Below are 22,133 nucleotides of genomic sequence, written 5' to 3' on the forward strand. Positions count from 1 at the left end.
ATACTGTTTTGGTTACTATAGCCTTGTAGTATATTTTGAAGTCATGTAATATGATGCCTCCAGATTTGTTCTTTTTGCTTAAGATTGCTTTGGCTATTTGGATTCTTTTGTGGCTCAAATTAAGCATAGAATTTTTTTCTAGATCTGTGAAATATGATGCTGTTATTTTGATGGGGATTACATTGAATCTGTGGGTCACTTTGGGCACTATGGATGTTTTAACAATATTAATTCTACCAATCCATGATCATGAGATGTTTTTCCATTTGTTTGTGTCATCTGTGATTTCTTTTATCAGTGTTTTGTAGTTCTTGTAGAGATCTTTCACCTCTTTGGTTAAGTATATTCCTAAGTATTTTATTTTCTTTGTAGCTATTGTGAATGGTATTGAGACTTTGATTTGACTCTCAGCTTGACTGTTATTAGTACAGAGAAATGTTACTGATTTGCGTACATTGATTTTATAAACTGAGACTTTGATGAATGTATTTATCAATTCTCAGAATCTTTTGGTAAAGTCTTTGGGATAGTATAGATACAAGATCATATCATTAGCACAAAGTGCTAGTTAGACCTCCTCTTTCCCAATTTGGGTACCTATTATTTCTTTCTCTTGTCTTATTGCTCTGGCTAGGCCTTCCAGTACTATGTTGAATAGAAGTAGTCATAGTGGACACCTTTGTCTTTTTCCAGTTCTTAGGAGGAATGCTTTAAATTTTTCCGCATTCAGGATGATGTTGGCTGTGGGTTTGTTGTATATTGCTTTTATAATTTTGAGATATGTTCCTTCTATGCCTGGTTTGTTGAGGATTTTTACCATGAAATGATGCTGTATTTCATCAAATCTTTTTTTCTACATCTATTGAGATGATCATATGGTCTTTGTTTTTACATCTGTTTATGTGGTGAATCCCATTTTTGCGTATGCTAAAACATCTTTGCATCCCTGGGATAAAACCCACTTGATCATGATGAATTTTTTTTTTATGTGCTGTTGAATTACACTTGCTAGCATTTTATTAAAAATTTTTGCGTCTATATCCATAAGGGATACTGGTCTGCAGTTTTCTTTTTTTGTTGTGTCCTTTCCTGGTTTTGGAATCAAGGTGATACTGGCTTCAGAGAATGAGTTAGGGAGGATTCTCTCCTTCTATATGCAATGGATTAATTTGTGTAGGATAGGTACCAGTTCTTCTTTGTAGGTCTAGTGGAATTTGGTAATGAATCCATTTTATTTTGTTGCTGTTTTCATGTATTTTTTTTTTTTTGTCAGAGACTTTTTGTTACTACTTCAATCTCACTGCTCATTATTGGTCTGTTCAGGATTTCTATTTATTCCTGATTGAATCTTGGGAGGTTTTGTGTTTTAAGGAATTTATACATTTCTTCTATGTTTTCTAGTTTATGTGAGTATAGATTTTCATAATATTCATGGATGATGTTTTATATTTCAGTGGTATCAGTTGTAATATTTCTTTCCATTTCTGATTGAGCTTATTTTGGTCCTTTCTCTTCTATTTCTGGTTAATCTAGCTAGATGTCTATTGCTTTTGTTCATCTTTTCAAAGAACCAAATTTTTATTTCATTGATACTTTGTATTGTTTTTTGTTTGTTTATTTTCATTGGTTTAGTTCTGCTCTGAGCTTTGTTATTTCTTGTATTCTGTTGGCTTTGGGTTTGGTTTGCTCTCCCTTTTCTAGCTCCTTGGGATGTGATGTTAGGTTGTTGACTTGTGATCTTTTTGCCTTTTTTATGTAGGGGGGCTATGAATTTTCCCCTGAGGGTTACTTTACTGTATCCCACAGATTCTGATAGCTTGTTTGTCTCCTTTGTCATTCAGTTTAAAAAATCCCTTGATTTCCATTTTAATTTCATTATTGACCCAAGGATCATTCAGCAGCAGTTTGTTTAATTTCCATGACTTTGTATAGATTTGAGTGTTTCTCCTGGAATTGATGTCTAGTTTTACTTGAAAGTAATGTGGTCTGAGAAGATGCATGGTATGATTTTGATTTTTTTGAATTTGCTGATATATGTTTTGTGGTCTAACATATGATCAATCTTGGAGAATGTCCCATTTGCTGATGAGAAGAATGTCTATTCAGTAGTTTTGGGTCAGAATGTTCTATAGATGTCTGTTAGGACCATGTGTTCCAGAGACCCATTTGAGTCCAGTGTTTCTTTACTGGTTTTCTGCTTTGATAATCTGTCTAGCTCTGCCAGTGTGGTGGTGAAGTTCCTGGCAATTACAATACCGGCTAACAGCAGACTTGTCAGCGAAGACCTTACAAGCCAGAAGGGATTAGGGCACCATTTTTCATCTTCTTAAACAGAACTATGAGCCAAGAATTTTATATTCTGCAAAACTAAGTTTCATAAATGATGGAGAAATTAAAACTTTTCTGAACAAGCAAACACTTAGAGAATTTGTCATTACTAGACCTGCCCTACAGGAAATACTCAGAACTGCATTATATATGGAACAGCACAATAGACACTCACTGGTGTAAAAAAAAAACCCAAAGTTAAAGTTCACTGCTCTAATAAAACAATAGCAGAAAAGAAGAAAAAAAAAACAAAAAACAATAAGGTATCACCCAACGTGATGAACAGAACAGAATCCCACATATCGATACTAACACTTAAAGTGAATGATCTGAATGTGCCACTTAGAAGACTTAGGATTGGCTGAATGGATGACAAAACACAACTCAAGTATTTTCTGTCTCTAGGAAATACATCTGTCTCACAAGGACTTACACAGACTCAAGGTAAAAGAACGGAAAAATACATTCCATGCAAATGGAAAACAAAAGAGAGCAAGTGTAGCCATTCTTATATCAGATAAAATAGACTTTAAATCAACAATGGTAAAAAAAAAAAGGACAAAGATAGTCATTATATAAGGGAAAAAAGAGCAATTTAACAAGAAGACATAACAATCCTAAATATATATGCACCTAATACAGGTGCTCCCCAATTCATAAAGCAAATCCTACTAGAGCTAGGCAAAGAGATACAGACTTTTACAGATAAGCACAAACTAAGATAACTCATCATCAGAAGAACAGTACTAAAAGAAAAGCTGTAGAAAATTCCTTAGGATACAGGGAACTTATACCATATTGAAACTTATATCTTCAGGAGGAAAGAAAAAAACACCAGAAATAGTAAACATGAGAGTAAATGTTTAAAAATATATATAAAAGGTTTACAAATATATATAAAAATATATCTTCTTCATCTGAACTTTTTTTAAATACATAATTTTAATAAGTCTAAATTTTTATTGTGTGATTTATATAACCATAACAAATCAGAGAAATATAGCAGTGAGGATGGAGGGGCTGAGCTAAATTGACCTACATGGTTGGGGTTTCTTAAATTTGCATGAAGTGGTATAGTTTTAATGCCAAGTAAGCTATGAAATGTTAAAGATATATATTGAAATTTCTAGAGTAATCACTAGAAAATTCTGCAAAGATGTTTAACTAAATTAAATGGATTAAAACAGAATTCTTAAAAAAAGTAATAACATAAAACATGGCAGAAAATCTTAGATAAAATGAACAAACTTTTTGAAAAAGCAACATACCAAAACTTATACATGGTCAATAGAAAAATTGAATATATATATGAAATTATTTATCAAAAACTTTCTCACTAAGAAAGTTACAGCTCCAGATGGGTTCACCGGTGAATTCTATCAAACATTTAAGGAAAACATGATATAAAACTTACCCAAACCTTTAAAGAATATTAAGTAGTAAAAATTTACTATTTGTCTAATGTAACAATAATTTCCCTGATGACAAGATCAGACAAAGTCATTACAAGGAAAGAAAACTATAGACCAATATCCTCTGTGATCATAGAGGCAAAAATTCTCTACAAAATATCAGCCAATCAAGTTCAGCAATACATGTTAAATCAACATGATGACCAAGTGGGGAATCATACAAAGAATGCAAAGTTTGTTTAATGTTTTTAAAAAGTCAGTGTAACTTACTATATTGATAGAATAAGAGGAAAATCATTTTATCATTTCAATAGTTGAAGAAAAAGTCTTCAAAGCTATTCAATATTCATTCATCTAGTAGAAAATAAAATAGAGGAGAACATCTTCAATTTTTTGAAAGAAATGGGTAGAATTCCTGCCACTAACATGATATTTAAATGTCAAAACCAGACCACTTTTCCCATAAGACCAATATTCTATATCAGTCTGAAACAAGTGTTTCTGCCTGCATCACTTTTATTCAAAACTGTATTGTAAGTCCTTCCCAATGCAATAAAGCAAGGCAAAGAGATTCTAGGTAAATAGTTGTGAAAGTAGGTAGTACACACTCTTTATTCACATATGACATTTAAAAAATGTAGCATATATTAAGGTATCTACAAAACAAAAACTAGAACTAATAAGTAGATTCAGCAAAGTCACACAATATAAGGTTGATATAAAATTAATTATGTTTAAGTATAATAGTGGTAAATAATTAAAAATAAAGCTGAAAATTTTTTAAAAATGCATTTATTATAGCATCAAATAAACCCAAAATATTAAGAATAATTTTAAGAAAAGAAATGTAATATGTTTACATTAAGCATAACAAAATATTGCCTACAAAAATTAAAGGATGCCTAAGTAAAGGAGAAGATATACAATAATGAGTGAGTTATAATAAAATCTTATAATTCAATAATGAAATGTCAAACAATCCATTATAAATGGGCGAACTATTTGAGCAGATATTACATATAGGAAGGTACATAAATGGCCAATAAGCACACGAAAAAGTGCTCAAAATCATTAATCATTAAGCAAATGCAAATTAAAACCACTATGAGATACCATTACACAGTCACTAGCATGGTTAAAATAAAAAAGATAAAAGCACCAAATTTTGATGAAGATCATAAGCAACTTAAATTCTCATATTTTATTTGTGGTATTATGAAATAAAAAAATCTGGTCAATTTTTTATAAAGTTAAACATACATCTACTCTATGACCCTTCTGAGTTACAAACTAGGAGAGGTAGTCAGTAGAGCTCTTATTTTACCTTGATGGTTTAAAATACATTTTATAATCTCTGCCGTTACTCACTACTTCCTCTTCTGAAGTCCAGAATGTCCTCCATATTCCTTATCTCCAAATCCTGTTTATCCTTTACTACTGTATAGACATACTTTAATGATTTCATCCACAAGTTTTCTTCCTCAGACTATTTTACACCTTTCTACTTAGTATTGAATTGATTATTTTGAATACCTATATGACATCCTGGCACCAGGGTTTCTTGACCTTTTCAACAGCAGTGACTTATAATTAAAGAGTTGCCAACTGGCAAAGCCCCATCTCAAATCTTGCCTACAGTTAGAAATTGAATTATTTTTCTGTGACTTACAGATTTTAATTCTTTTCACTTTCCACTTTCACATCTGCCCTGGGGTTTTTTGACTCTCTGCTCTCACTGTGACCTCTGATCCTTCAGCACCTGCTCATTTTCCTGGTCTTTTTCTTTCTTCACTTCTTGGGACCTAGCACCAGTCCTTGTAACTGGAGACCTCCCATAAATGTTTGTTAAACTGATTTGAATTCACTCACCTCTACGGTTTGGCTGAACATTGTGATCTGTCATCTTAAGGTCCCCATTATAGCACCCTAGAATCACTCATCTCCTTGGCCTGCACTGCATTCCTGAACACTTAATCATGCCTACCTGTGGTTTCCTCTGTTCTCTCTTCCACTTTGTTGCAAGTTGATGTATAATGTCCATACACATAACTACATACAATGGTTACTGTACCTAAGCTCAGAGAGCCCTACCTGTAGCTCAATAGTTCTTATATTCATCTTGTGTTCTATTCTTACTCTATCTTCCACAGAACTATTCCAATCTTTTTAAATTTTTTTCAAACTCTTATCCAATCCCTTTTTCTTTCTGAGTAAAATAATGGCTCTCCTGTTATCTAGCATAATACTTCAATGTTTGATTTCCTTTTTATCCTGGCATCTACAAAACAGCAGGTTTTATCAATAACTGCCCCACGATACCTCCCTATGCATTTTGGTATCTTTTGCATTAGCTCCTTTCTCTATTTCTATAAGGTTACTCAAATCTCCTGTCTCAAATAATAAATACCACCCCCTTTCTTCCTCAAAAAAATACATTTCCCTGGTACCCTCCTCCCAACACACTATTATCTCTAATGAGTTAAGAAACAAGTCTGTACTTACCATTTTTATTTCTTCAATTGTAAATTTTTAGTCCCTGGCCCCTTAACCACTTAAATCTCATTATTTACAGTAACTGCTATCAGAAAGGTCACCTATGACCTTTCACCAAAATCAGTGTTTTTTCCTCCATTTTCTTCCATTTTGAATTGACAAGATATGGGATACTCTCACTTCCTATTTCAAAATTGTATCTTTGACATGGCTTCTATGCCCCACATCACTTAGATTCCATTTTATCTTGTATTTTGTCCTTGAATATTTTCTTTTACTGATATTTTTTCTTCTCTACTTTCTTCACTTCCTTCTCTTTCATCTTGCTCTTCTTTTTAAAAGGGATAATGGCTCGCCATAGCAGTTGGATTTACCTAGTTCAAGTACTTCTTCCTAAAAATAAGTAAAATACATTTTTAATGAAGAATTTATTTTAAATAAATACATTCAAGATTTAGAATAAAATATATTTTGTTTTTGATGGTTAATATTTCTGTTCATATACTCATATAGATAACAATATATAATATATCCATATATATGACAATAGAAATAGAGTAAATTATACATTATGTTTGGCCACAACACTAAAGTAATTCAGTTGTTTCTAATTTATTTATCCCACATTGATACTGGTGAGATTCTTTCTTACTAATATCTAGGTCCCAGTACTTCTATATACACATCTTCCATTAGTCTGTTTCCTATATCTGTTTTACTTTGTCTCATTCTGAGAAAAGTATTAGTTCTAACTAATTTGGAACTCTTCGTCTGGAATTTATAGAAACTCATTATATAGAAAAAAAGCCTTTTCTTCTGTGTCTCATAAAGCCCAGCAACTATACTTCTAATACCATAGCTATTTCTGTTTATAATTGCTACTGCATACCTCCAAGGAATTTCTTCACTATGGTTTCCCATCTCTCACTTCCAAATCTTCCCTGGCAATAGAAGCTACAACGTAAAGCTGCCTACTCTAATCAAACGTTGCCTCACTTGCTCTTTGCTTTCTAACTTTTCTTTGCCAACTCTATCAGGATTAAACTATAATCAGGTTGTTTCCTTCTCTGTGAATCAAATTTACTCCCATGCATTCACCATATAAGCTCTTAATTCTTCTTCAAAATTTTCAAAATTCTTCATCAACTGGACTGAACTTATGTATTAATCTTATTTTTATATCAATGCACAGTTGCTTTCATCACATAGATTTCACTGCCCCAACACAGCATGAGGATTCCTGTCAGCACACGTTCTTTAATGGGGTTTACTTCACCTCAATGGCTCTTCTCTCTTGCCTTCATTATTATTAACACTATGTATTATTCATGGCCAAACTCATCTCAATTCACCAAATAACCATTGCCCAATTTTTCTATCATTCTCATCTTCCCTTTCTCTGGTAACATTTGCTCAGCACCACCACTGGGCATTAGGGCAAAAATATTGTATTCATTTTTTTTTCAATTAAATTGTAAAATTCCTGCTGTCAGGTTCTTTATTAAATAAAAATATTTATTGACAGAAGGGAAGTAGACTTATATTTTAATTGTACATTTATAGCACCTGAAATATTATATATTCAAGAGTGTTTGCTGTGTGCCAGATGCTATCCTGAATTCATTTAATCCTCACAACCACACTCTACAGTTGTTGTTATTAAATTCATTTAATAAATGAGAACTGAGGTTCAGAGAGGTTAAATCTCCAAGGTCATATAGCTAATCAAAATCAGCTATGTTTGATTGCAAAGCTCATAATCCTTCCATTATACCTGGAAGATTCCAAATACTTGTGAAGTGATTGTTTTAAATGAAAAAGACTTTGAGTTGGTTTAATATGATGTGAAGTATTTATATATAAATATTCTGCCTGACTTTGAGTCTACTACACTCTGAAAAGAATCTTCTTTCTTCTGGTATTTTTGTTGGTGGTGAATATTTTTTCTGGTCTGTTCTGTTTTGCTCAGAAGTGCTATTGCAACATGAGAAGCTCCATATAATCAAAATTCAGATTTTTATTATTTGGTAAAGAAACTGTAAGTCTAAATAATTGATAATAAGACACTCTCAAGATGTACTGAAAAAATTGATCAACAAATTGAGCAACAAAAAAATGAGCAAGAAAATAATAAAACTAGAATATCTTGAAAACCTGCTAGTATTGTGTAGATGAGATGAATAAATTATTGGTATTTTACTAATAAAGTGGTTTAAAGGCAACTGTGTTCCGTTTATTTCTATGTTTACCTCATAGAAAATGTGAAAAATAGCAAATAGGGATAAAGTTAAAGGAAGTAATTTAAAAAAATTTACAATTGTACTTTCTGCAAATAAAACATGTTCTCACCCTCAGGTGGAGAAAAAATTGAGAGAACTTCACAGTACCACAACAATAAAAAAGTCATATAAGTTAAAAGAACTGGGTTAGGGAAGTAGTATTTGAACTGTATCAGTTAGAAATATTCCTGAAAAAATATATATGAAAAATAAACCATGACAATAGAATAGTTTGGCTATGGAGTTATTAGATCTGAAAGCTTTGAATCAGATTATGTCAGTGCATCTGAATGACATTTAACTTCAGACTACTAAAGGGAAATGCAATAGATGAACAAAGGAATTTAGAACTTTTTTGGAGGTTTTATCTGGCCAAGAAACCCAAAGAGTCTGCCTTTTTCTTGGAAAGGTTGATATCATTGTACAATGCCATAAGAACTTTTAAAGAAAATGAATTCTGTTTTACTTTCATTTTAACTGCTTATGTCTTGTGTTATTAGTGAATCAGCTTGAATTTTCTCTTCCTTGCCCTGGTTAAGGATCTCGAGAGGCTTATATTTATTTTGTTTGGAAACATATCAGAACTGAAGGCCTGTGGGGTCTTCCAACACCTGGAACATTTAGCTCAAGCTCATGATACCAGGGCATCGCACCAAATTGCCTACTGTGTTTTGTTTCCAGTAACTTTCACAGCAATCAATCCAGACGTGGGGAGGTGTTGATATCCGTCATCCTTTATAATTCCCATCATTCTGGTGGCTGTAGAAGACATTTTTTTTTCTTCTGAAAGAACGAGACAGAGCCTCAAGTTAATAAAAGGAAAGAAGAGCAACCTAGCTGGTATCAAGGAACTTTGAGGCAAATAACTTTCCGTGTGAGAATAAGGAAGGAAACATGACAGAGATGACAAAAAGACCTATCTTTCTGTCAACAGTCTTACTTTAGTTCTGCTGAGATCCATTAGCAGCTGTGAAGTGTGAAAATTAGGAGCTAAAACACAAACGACGTTTTAAGGCTGAGAATGCAGTCAGCTTTCACATTTTCTTATCACGTCCCCTTTTATTCCATAGAACCTGTTATTCATACTATTTTTTTTAATGATTTCTCAACAGATTCAAACATTGCCCCAGAAGTCTGATCGGGGAACTGACCTGGTTCCGAGTTGCAGCATCAGAGGCCTATTTTTCCAAGAGATTCTTTCAAGGGGTCAGGGAAGCAAGCAGATGTTTTCCATCAACAACTGATGCTGGAGAGCTACCATTACTCCCTTCCTAACCACATGCTCTAGGCCGTAATCATGTACTCCCTTCTTCTGCTTTCATAGACACAGCAGCATGTCATAATTCAAATCCTGTCTTGTTGACACAGCTTGCTTCAGCTGTTCACATAGCAAATTGTTTGTTCACTGAAACCGAAGACACAGCAGCTCTTTGTAGAGTGACTAAAAGGAGCTGCAGATTTCTGGATGATGTTTGCAGTCGAGTGTACTGCTGCATGGGGGTCTAGAAACGTTACACAAATATATTTACATTCTTTTAGTCCCAGCTACACATGGGGTATTTCCATTGCTGCATTAGCTAAAACAGGGCCTGTGCATCCTTTGGTGAGACTTTGCTAAAGCCTCCAGCTACTACTGAAGCACCTTGATCAAATTCCTTTCTGGGCTAAAAATACAGCCTTTTCAAATGAAAGAACAAATATAAAACAGAAAAAGCAACTAGGACTATTAAGTGGGATATAAAATCAATCTCTTATATATCATTGGTATCACCTCTGAGCAAACTGAAGACATACTTTGTCATAAATGTTTACTGATTACTTAGGGGCAACCTATTTAGATTATTTACTACCAATTATATTATTTTGGCTGTTTACTTTATAAAATGTGATTGTCATTAGTAAGCTCATGGCAACAAGGCTTAGTGGACAGAGAACTGACATTAGAAAGTCGAATACCTTGTCTCATTCCAGCTGCACACAAATTATATAACCTGAACAAATTCCCTGGAAGATTTAGTTTCCTTATCTAAACAAATGGATCTAAACTATCTCAAAGACCAATTTGAGTTTTTAAATTCCATGTTCTCTAAATTAATGCTTAGTAATCAAAGCTGCAAATCAGTGCATTTGCAATCTAATCATCTTTCCAAATGATTACTAATACTTTTCAAAGACTAAGTTAAGTCCATATGCCTAATTTTCTCTGCTCTTCTAATGGTGGTATGTACACAGAGAAAATTTTCCCATGATAAATGGGCAATTTTGTATAATCAGCTTGCTCTTTCTTTCCATTCCACTGTGATTGTTCAAGTGCAGGACTCTATACATTTTCTGGTAGATATTTTTGGTGTTTGGTCTATCTGCCAATTTCCCCCATCCCCCCAACCAACTCCTTTATATCACAGCCAGAATTATCTTTAAAAAACCATTTCATCATTTCATTCCCCTTTTCCAAGGTATGAAAATACTTCTCTGTTGTCTGTAAAGTCTAATTTTTGGATCTAGCTTTTAAAGCCTTCATATTTATATGGTCAAAATAATGCCCAAGAATTATTCACCAGAGCCAAGGCAGTTTCCTCACTGATGGAGCTGTATCTCTTTCATTTCTACCTCTGTGGTTACTTTTTCCCCCTCATGTGATTTACATGCCTTGAATTCCTTCTCTCTTACACTTTACTTAACTGGGTTCTGCTCATCCTTCAAAGCTCAGTATAAGCTCTTTCAGGCTACCTTCTCCTGGCATCTCATACAGCTCTCTAGTTTCTATTACTTCTCTTTGCATTAATAGTCAAAAGTGAAAAGTTAGTGTTTCTCCCTCCCACCCAAATTTGGAGCCAAATGACACAAATGGAGCCTGACTTGCCATCTTTATTACAAGAAAAGGTTGAATTGGAAGTTGTGCCCTAGAGCTAAGGCTGCAGTGAATTTGGCATTAATTATTTCAGCCCAAATTTGAACAACCACACCTTACAGTCTGACAGAGAGCTGACCAGAGTAAATACTCTCTGCCAGCTGACTCACAGAACAAGATAATATAAGGAGGTAGAAGCTGAGCTCCCTAAATTCCCCAACAAGATGAGCCTCTCCTCTTCCCCTAGGGTCAGAGAAAAGTCATTAGTACTATTCTATGTGAAGTTCCTCCCGGTAGAAAATCGATGAATGCACTTCTTCGTCAGTATAAAAGATTACACACATATTTACTTTGTTAAAGCATTACACTTATTAAATATGTCTTCCTAATTAGATACTGAGTCTGAAGAGGCCATAAACTACTATTTGAATTTCCTTTCCGTGCCTCACCATGCCAGGTGCAAAATATTTTCTCAAAATTTAATCGTTTCCTGATTGCTTAAGAAATCCATCCATTCTTTGTTTTTATAATTAAAATGTATATTATGGGTTTGTGTGTGCATATTAAATGTGAACAAACAGGTATTTGCAGATAAAAGTAATTTTGAGAACAGTTATTGCACATGCTTCTAAGAGAAGTGTACAAAATAAAAGTCATATATAGAGAATATCTTTTTTAAAGTAGATGGCTTTATTGAGAGATATAACTACTAAAGATTGTTTTATTTTGGATAGAGTGTAAATGAGCACAATTAACAGTAAAAAAAAAATAACAAACAAAAACGATTATACTTTTCATAGGTCTTTGTGTTAAGGAAGGAAGTCAAAGTGTGTGACATCTGCCTTAATGGGATACTGTTACACACACGTTTCACTGATATTACTGAGAAAGGGGGTCATTTTTTTTTTAACACAACATGGCAGACTTTCCTGGTGTCACAAATTTGAAATGAATTTGAAGAGAGAATAGAAATCAATCAAAACATTCTCTATTCACAGATAATATGATTGTATATAGTCCCAATGAGTCTGCAAAAAAAGTCCTAGAATTAAGTGAATTTAGCAAAGTTGAAGTCTACAAAATTAATCAAAGAAGAATCAGAATTTAAAGTGCTAAAACACCCCACAATCTACAATAACATCTACCATAGTCTACACCTTCATTATCACAGCCAGCATTTGAACCCATGGAGCCTTGAGAGAAATTTTGCCAGCTCAGTCTTGGTCTGCTCCACTTAGAACTCAAGCATGCCATCCAGGGGCCTGGGAACTGGGAGTTATCTAACCGAGTCCACCACCACTGACACCTGAATACTCTCCCAGGAGTCTGAGGTGTAATCAACCTAAATTTGCAGGGACACTACAGTGTCTACTACAAGTCTACTACTTGTAAGAGCTAAAAGGCAGTGTATTTCTCCCTCTCTACACTGAACAGCAGAGTTCCTGACAGAGAACAGGTGAATCATAGAGCTGAGGGAAGAGGTTCCAGATAAGAAATACTCAGCATAAGAACTCTGGCAATATGAGAAAGCAGCTGCTTCAACACTCCCAAAGGATCACACTAGCTCTCCAGCAATAGATTCCAACCAAAAAGAAATTTTTGAAATGTCAGATATGGAATTCAAAATATGGATCATAAGTAAGCTCAATGAGAACAAAGAGAAAGTTGAAAACAAACACAAAGGTACCAAAAGAAATAATTCAGAATATGAATGAAAAATTCACTAAAGAGATAGATACTTTTAAAAGATAATGGAACTTCTAGAAATGAAATAATCATTTAAGGAAGCACAAAATACAGTGGAAGGTTTTAACAACAGATTAGACCAAGCATAAGAAAAAATTTCAGAGCTTGAATTAACCCAGACAGTCAAAAATGAAGAAGAAAGAACAAAGAAGAATGAACAAAGTCTTTGAGTATTATGAGAATATGTAAGATGACCAAAGATAAAAATTATAGGTATCTCTGAGAAAGAAGAAAAAAAGCAAAAAGAATGGAAAACCTACTTGAGGGAATAATAGAGGAAAACTTCTCTCATCTTGCTAGAGATTTAGACATCCAGATATAAAAAGACCATTGAGCTTCTGGAAGATTCATTGCAAACAGGACATCTCCAAGGCATATAGTCACCAGACTGGCCAAAGGCAAAGTGAAAGAGAAAATCCTATAAGCTGCAAGCATCAAGTAACATACAATGGAAAATTCATCAGACTAACAGCAGACTTCTCAGAGGAAACCTTACAGGCCAGAAGGGAATGGGGTCCTATCTTTGGTGTTTATGAACAGAATAACTGTCAGTAAAGAATTTTGTAGGTTACAAAACTAAGTTTCATAAATGAAGGAAAAATAAAGTCTTTCCCAGGCAAGCAAACACTGAGGAAATTTGTTACCGCTAGACCTGCCCTATGAGAAATCCTTATAAGTGCTGTATACATCGGACAGAACAATTGATACCCACCAACGTAAAACCACTCAAAAGCAAAAATTCATTGCTCTTACTAAACTATAACACAAAGGAGAAAACAAAGCAACTGGGTAGCAATCAACATGATGACTGGCACAGTGTCTCACATAGCAATATTAACACTGAATATAAATGATCTAAATGCCCCACTTAAAAGATATATGGATTGGCAGAATGGATTAAAAAACCTAACCAGAAAATATGCTGTTTTATATCTAGAAAATGCTACAGACTCCTCCAGAAGACTCCTAGAACTGATAAATAAATTGAGTAAAGTGTCAGATTACAAAACTAATATACATAAATCAGAAGTGTTTCTACACAATAATAGAAGTCAAGCTGAGAATCAAATCAAGAACTCAGTACCATTTATAATAGCTGCAAAGAAAATAAAATTCCTAGGGATATACCTAACCAAGGAGGTAAAAGACCTATACAAGGAGAACTGCAAGAAAACATAGATGACACAAAGAATGGAAAAACATCCCATGCTTATGGATTGGAAGCATTAATATAACAATTTCCATACTGCCCAAAGTGATTTACAGATTCAATGCAATTCCCATCAAAATAGCAATGTTATTTTTCACAGAATTAGAAAAATATTCCTAAATTTCATATGGAATCAAAAAAGAGCACACAATAGAGAACCCAGAAATAAATCCATACACCTACAGCCAACTTATTTTTGACAAAGCAGACAAAAATGTACACTGGGGAAAACACGCCCTATTTAATAATTGGTACTGGGAAAATTGAAGAGCCACATGCAGAAGACAGAAACTGGATCTCTGTCTCTCATGATATACAAAAATTAACTCAAGATGGATTAAATACTTAAATATAAGAACTTATATCATAAAAAATTTGAGATGAAAACTTAGGAAAAACCCTTCTGGACATTGGCTTAGGCAAAGAATTTATGACTAAGACCCCAAAAGCAAATATAGCAAATTCAAACATAACAAATGGGACTTAATTAAACTAAAAAGTTTCTACACAGCAAAGGGAATAATCAATAGAGTAAATAGACAACTTACAGAATGGGAGAAAATATTAACAGACAAATATCTGACAAAGCACTAATATCCAGAAAAGAACTCAAACAATTTTTCAAGAGGAGAACCTTCATTCTGTTAATCTGGTTTATCACATTTATTGATTTGCATATGTTGAATTCTCACATCCCAGAGACAATTCCTACTTGAACAAGGTATACTATCCTTTTAATGGCAAATTAATTCAGTTTGCTAGTATTTTGTGAACAAATTTGCATCTACATTAATCACAGACATTGGGCCACAATTTCCTTTTCATGTAGTGTCCTTGTCTAGCTTTGGTATCAGGGTAATTCTGACCCTCTAAAAAGAGTTTTGGAGTTATTACAATCTAAATGTTTGTATTCCCCACCAAATTTATATTGAAATCCTAACCCCCAAAGTGATGGTATTTCGAGGTGAAACTTTTTGGGACATGATTAAATCATGAGGGTGAAACCCTCATGAATGATATTAGTACCCTTATAAAAGAAGCTCAAGGAAGCTTGTTTGTCCTTTTATCATGTAAGGACACAAGTAGAAGGCACTGTCTGTGAGGAACAAGCCCTCAACAGATATCATATCTGCTGGTGGCTTCATCTTTTCCTCTAGAATAACCACGACCAGTAAATTTCTGTTATCTATAAACTACCCAGATTATGATATTTTGTTATAGCAGCCCTAAAAGACTAGGACAGAAGTGTTTTCTTCTCTTTAAGTTTTTGAAAGAGTTTGAGAAGGATTTGTATTAATTTTTCTTTGAATGTTTGTACAATTTACCAATAAAGCCATCAGGTCCTGGGGTTTCCTTTGATAGATTTTTGATTACTGATTTCTCAGATGTGTTATTGATTTGTTCAGTTTTTCTATCTATTTATGATTCAATCTTGGTAGATTGTGTTTCTAGAAACTTATTCATTTCTTCTAGGTTTTCCAATTTATTGGCATATAATTATTAATAGCCATCTCTTATGTCCCTTGTATTTCTGTGCAAGTTGTAATGTCACTGTTTTCATTTATTATTTTATTTATTTGAGTCCTTTCTCTTTTCTTTGTATAGCTAAAGGTTTTTATAATTTATTTAAGTTTTAAAAAACCAATTCTTAGTTTTATTGAATTTTTCTGTTGTTTTTCTGGTCTCCTTTTCATTTATTTCTGCCCTGATCTTTAATACTTATTTCTTTATGTTAAATTTGGATTAGTTTGTTCTTATTTTTCTCATTTCTTAAGGTATAAGTAATCCCATTTAAAATAGCATCAAAAAATAAAAATGAGATACTTAGAAATAAATGTATCCAAGGTGGTGAATAATCTACTCACTGAAAACTATAAAACATCGATGAAAAAAAAATTGAAGGCATAAATAAATGAAAAAATATTTTGTGTTCATGGACTGAGGGAATTAATATTAATATGTCCATTCTGTCCAAAGTGATCTACAGATTCAATGTAATCTCTAACAAATTTCTAATGGCATTTTTCACAGATTGTAAAAAAATCTGAAATTTATATGGAATCACAAAAGAACCCAAATAGCCAAAGCAATCTTGAAAAAGAACTAGCTGAAGGAATCACACTACCTACTTTCAAAATATACTATCAAGCTATATCAAAACATATGGTACTAGCATAAACATAGAGCTATAGTCCAATGGAACAGAATAGGGAGCACGCAAATAAATTCACATATTTATGGTCAATTGGTCTTTTATAAAGATGCCAAGAACACACATTGGGGAAAGTGCAGTCTATTCGATAAATGGTGTTAGGAAAATTAAATGCCCACACACAGAAAAATGAAATTGGATGTTTATCTCATACCATATGCAAAAATTAACTCAAAATTCATTAAAGATAGAAACTGGAGACATTAAACTGTAAAACTCTAAAAAGAAAACAAAAGAAAATCCTCTTGATATTGGCCTGGGAAATGAATTTTTGGATATGACCACAAAAGCAAAGGCAACAAAAGCAAAAATAAACAAATGGGATTTCATGAAACTAGAAAGTTCAGCACAGCAAAAGAAACAATAAATGGAGTGAAGAGAAAGCCTACCAAATGGGAGAAATATTTGGAAACCATACATCTAATAAGAGATTAATAGCCAAAATATATAAGAAACTCAATAGCAACAAAAAATGACGTGATTTAAAAATGAGGAAAAGAACTTGAATCCACATATCTCCAAAGAAAACATACAAATGGCCAAAAAGTTTGTGAATACATGTTTAACATGACTAATCATCAGGGAAATGCAAATTAAACCCACAATGAGATATCACCTCACACCTGTTGGAATGGCTATTATCAAAAGCACAAACAATTGCAAGTGTCAGCAAAGATGTAGATAAAAGGGAACTCTTACACACTGTTCATGGAAATATAAATTGGTTTAACCATTATGGAGAAGTATGTAGGTTTTTCAAAAAATTTAAAATAGAACTACCAAATGCTCCAGCTATCTCACTCCTGAATACATATCCAAAGGAAATGAAATCAGTATCTGGAAGAGATATCTGCACTCTTATGTTCATTTCAGTATTATTCACGATACTCAACAGATGGAAACAATCCAAGTGTCTATAGATGGATGAACAAATAACGAAAATGTGGTAGATACAATACAATGAAGTTATTATTCATCTTTACAAAAGAAGGAAATTCTGTCATTTGTAACAACACAGATGAATCTAGAGGACATTATGCAAAGTGAAATAACTAAGCATAGGAAAACAAATACTGCATAATTTCACTTATACATGAAATCTAAAAAAGTTTCCCTCATAGAAGCAGAGAGACTGGTGATTGCCACGGGCTGGTGTGGGGAAGTGAAAGATGATGAGGGTATGGTTAAAGAGCACAAAGCTTCATTTATGCAGGATGAATTAATCCTGAAGATCTAATGTACAACATGATGACAATAGTTAATAATACTGTACTGTATTCTTGAATTTACCAAGAGTAGAACTTAAATATTCTCACTACACATACATACACACAAATGGTAACTATCTGAGATAATGGATATGTTAATTAATTTGATTGTGGTAATCATTTCAGAATGTATACATATACAAAAACATCAAGCTGTACACCATAAATATATGTAATTTTTTTGTCAATTATTCCTCAATAAATCTGGGAGAAGGAAAAGCCAAAGGAAGGAAAGAGAGGGACCTAAAAATTAAAAAAAAAAATTAAGCAAATATAGATCAAATGCTGATTTTTGATTGAGAGTGGGGAAAGTATGGGAAAAGGCTACTGGTCTTCTTGATAAGGACATTGTTAGTGAGAAATAAGGCAGAAAAATATTCTCATGTATTATTTTTATGAAATATGAACGTTCAATTTCAAGAATTTACACAGGCATCCTTTAATTCAACAATATATGCATTGTTTTGGACAAGGTTTGCATTATGTATAAATACAGGATAATTTGTAAATTGATATTCAAAGTAAAATATATTTATTTTATTTTTGCTTTTTGCCCCCAAATTTTAAAAGAATTATAGGCGAGTGGAATTTATTTCAAGATATTTGTAAGGATTAGATTTTCTTTTCTTCCTTTGTAATATTTTACTGAAATTCATCAGAATACAACACTGTTGCAAATCCATTTTTTCATTTTTTCTGAGCATGAGATAAATACCTCTTTAAAAATTCTAAGTTCAGGTCGATTTGTTTGGTCTTTTATTTGTATAGGCTCATTTCACTTTCTTTGCTTAGCCAGCCACGTTTCTGATTTCAATTGGAATATTGGCCACTCAGGATCACATCATGTTCCAGTATCATTTGTTTCAATTCTTTTAGTTTCAGGATTGTTTATACTAAATCCACTGGAAGCAATGGAATCCTCAGCAACTTCAAGCCTGAAACAGTTAATTTTCAAGGCTGAACTGTTCCCATAGTTCCGACTGTAATTGCTGCTGATTATTTTTATGTTGTAATGAAGCAATAATGATCAAAGCACAGGGCATTTCTTAGGGATTCATGACTGGCTGACTTTGCCTTGGGCCATTAACCCCCGTCATTAACTCCCCAGGAAATGCATTGTGCTGAGGTTATTATTGTTAATAACAGAGCTGTATAAAAACATTTGCACTCACTCTAGAGTAAAACTGTTGATTATTTTCTGCATGTACAAGTTTTGTGATTGAAAAACCTAAGAATGATGATTTTTGACCAAGAGATAAAATAAATTATTGTTCAGTGGGGAGGAATATTATATATATTTGATATGTAGGTGATATGATATAATGTGTAACTGTATATGTGTGTGTATATATATATACATATATAGAAGTGTTTTATATGAACACATGAGCAAGCATTCTATATTTTTTATCCTTGGACTATATACATTCTTCTAATTTGTGAATATATTACATGTTAGTTAAAGATTTTACAGACTGTCATTTTAAATTATAGCTGCATTCTTAATTATAAAAAAATACTGAGTAAATGTACATTTTTTTCTCCAACTATACATCCATTCCTGTTTAATACCACTAGGAGAATGAATGTGAATAAATTTTTTTAAAAGTAATTCCTTATTCAGTAACCAATCAAAAATCTACTTTTGTTTTCTCCCACTAATAACTACTTAAAGCAATGACAGTGGTGGCACTATGATTATCACAACATTCACAATGTTTGTTTAAAATATATTTTATATAAAGATATATGTATATATCAAATTGCATTTCTTACCAAAAGACAAGTAGCCACAATGTGAGATATAAGACTGTTTTGGGAAAATTAAACAACAAAGCAACCTAAACTCTGTCTTGAAGTTTCAAGGGCTACTCACTAATCAGAGCACTATAATTAAAACATTACTTTAGATAAGCTTCCCTAAAGGGCAACTGGTTGCCCTCAGAAAGACATGAGAAAAAAGATACCAAGGGTCAAACTGGAATTTAACAAAACACAAAAAACTTTGTCTTCTCTCTACTCCCTTGTAAAGAAGTAAAGAAGTTGTTTCTGGGGGGGAGAGTGCACCAAAAAAAAAAAAAAAAAAAAAAGTTGTGTCTATGACAGCTCTCAGCCACTGTTGAAATTTATCTTATTGAGGAAAATAATCTCCAATTTTCATTAAAGTTTTAAATTTTGTTCTATTAAGACTATTATAGGTAACTGCTACTAGTGTTTATCACTAGTCCAAGGATAATTTGATGAGTTATGACGATGATCAATATTTAAAATTTAAATAGTGAGGAAAATAAGCAAAAGAGAAATAGGTTTTGCTAGGATATGATTCCAGATATTTTCCCCATAAGGCTCACTGCATCCAATGGGATTGGAAGGAAATAATATAACTGAAAATTTCAGGTATCATATAAATTTAAATTTGAAAAATTAACAAGCAATAAAACATCTTGGAGAAAATGTTTTTGTCCTAGAAATATTAGAAAACTACTAATGCAATCTACGTATTTCAAATAGGAGCAAATCAATAAGATGTGAATTAGTGGAAAGATCTATCTTCATTTTACAGATGAAAAGCAAGCCTCAAGTAAGTAATTTCACTGAGGGAAACCACCTACCAAAGAGCAGAACTAGAATTTAAATTAATCACACAGCATATTCTCACTCTATTTTACATAGTTTCATCACAGATAAACATTCACTATTGTGTCTTTTTAAAAGCACTTTCTAAAGAATCACAGATGACAATGGCAGGACAATTATTTTCAGTAGATGATGTGATGGTTAATTTTATGGATCAACTTGGCTGGGCCACGGTGCCCAGATATTTGGTTAAACAGTGTTCTGGATGTTTCTGCGAAGGTCATTTTTGGATGAGGTTAACGTTTAAATCAGTGCACACTGATTGAGTAAAGCAGATTATGTTTCATAATATGGTTGGGCCTCATCCAATCAGTTGAAGTCTTTAGGAGAACAAAGACTGACCGCCTAGGAGCAAGAATGAATTCTGCAAGTAGTCTGTCTCTAGACTTAAACTGCAGCTCTTGTTTGAGTCTCTAGCCTGCCAACCTACTCTGCAGATTTTGCATTTACCAAAACTCCACAACTGCATGAGCCAATTCCTTAAAATAATTCTGTCTGTATATATACACCTATGCATCCTGTTGGTTCTGTTTCTCTGGAGAACCCTGACTAATAGAGATGGGAAACAAAAATAGAAATAGGAAATGTTTTGGTGTGAAGAGCAAAAAGTATATGGAAAGAAGTACAGATATGGAGGACATAGTATGAGTCTGAAAATATCTTTGGTTTGGGTTCCAAAAGGATCCCACTCCTACCTCCAGAAACAAAAAACTAGGGGCAAAAAAAAAAAAAAAAAAAACACCACCACTACCTCTAGGTAGAGTGTAAGTTTGATATGAATACCTAGTGACATTTTATTGATGTTTTCTTGCATGATGAAATGATCAAACCCTTCGTTTTTGATACACATAAAATTTACTTTCCTTTCAGAAAACATCTAGGGTCACATATAGTTTAAGATTAAAAATACCTACAAAACATATTTCCTGGAATACTTTTTGAGCCCAATATGTGTGAATGAATTTGTGTGCATGTGTACATATGGAAATGATAATTAGCTAAGTAGGTAAATGTGGAAGTTGGGAAAAATGTATCCTCTGTGATACGTATTTCACAAAGACTTCTATTTTTATGAAATGTAATTCTCTTTAGAAAATAAACTGCAATCCCTTTAACAACATATTATCTCTCCTGGAGGGCCCATATTATTTCAATTACATCTAATTATATACACAGGTATATATATATTCATGTTTATATGCAGGTGACCTACTTGCAAACAGCCTCATTTTATATCTTACTGTTTTTAACAGACTACCCACACATACTTCAGAAATATTGTAATTATGCCTATATAGCTGTTCAATGGTTCTTTTTCTGTATCAGTTTTAGTGGTGGGGAAGCCTCCTCAAGAGCAGAGCATCATGGGTAAGGGGGTTTGTTTGATGGTAGCATCTAGAACAGAGTCAGGGGTCCTTATCCCTAGACTTGCAAAAAGTGGAGAAGATTCTTTCTTTTTGAGGAAAATGGTATTTGCTGTTATTTTTCCCATGTGCTTAATCTACTGTAGCAGTGACAATATAAATTTATTGATATTTATTATATAATTATATATAATATTTTGTATTTACATGTATTTTTTTATATTTACAAGTATTATATAGTCATATACAATTGCTTCAGTTATATTTAGCAATATAATTGCTAAATTGCATCTCTAAAGTATCATTTGTAATGGTGGCGTAGAGGAAAATAAT

This window comes from Eulemur rufifrons, chromosome 7 (assembly GCF_041146395.1).
Source record: "Eulemur rufifrons isolate Redbay chromosome 7, OSU_ERuf_1, whole genome shotgun sequence".
Classification (NCBI taxonomy): Eukaryota; Metazoa; Chordata; class Mammalia; order Primates; family Lemuridae; genus Eulemur; species Eulemur rufifrons.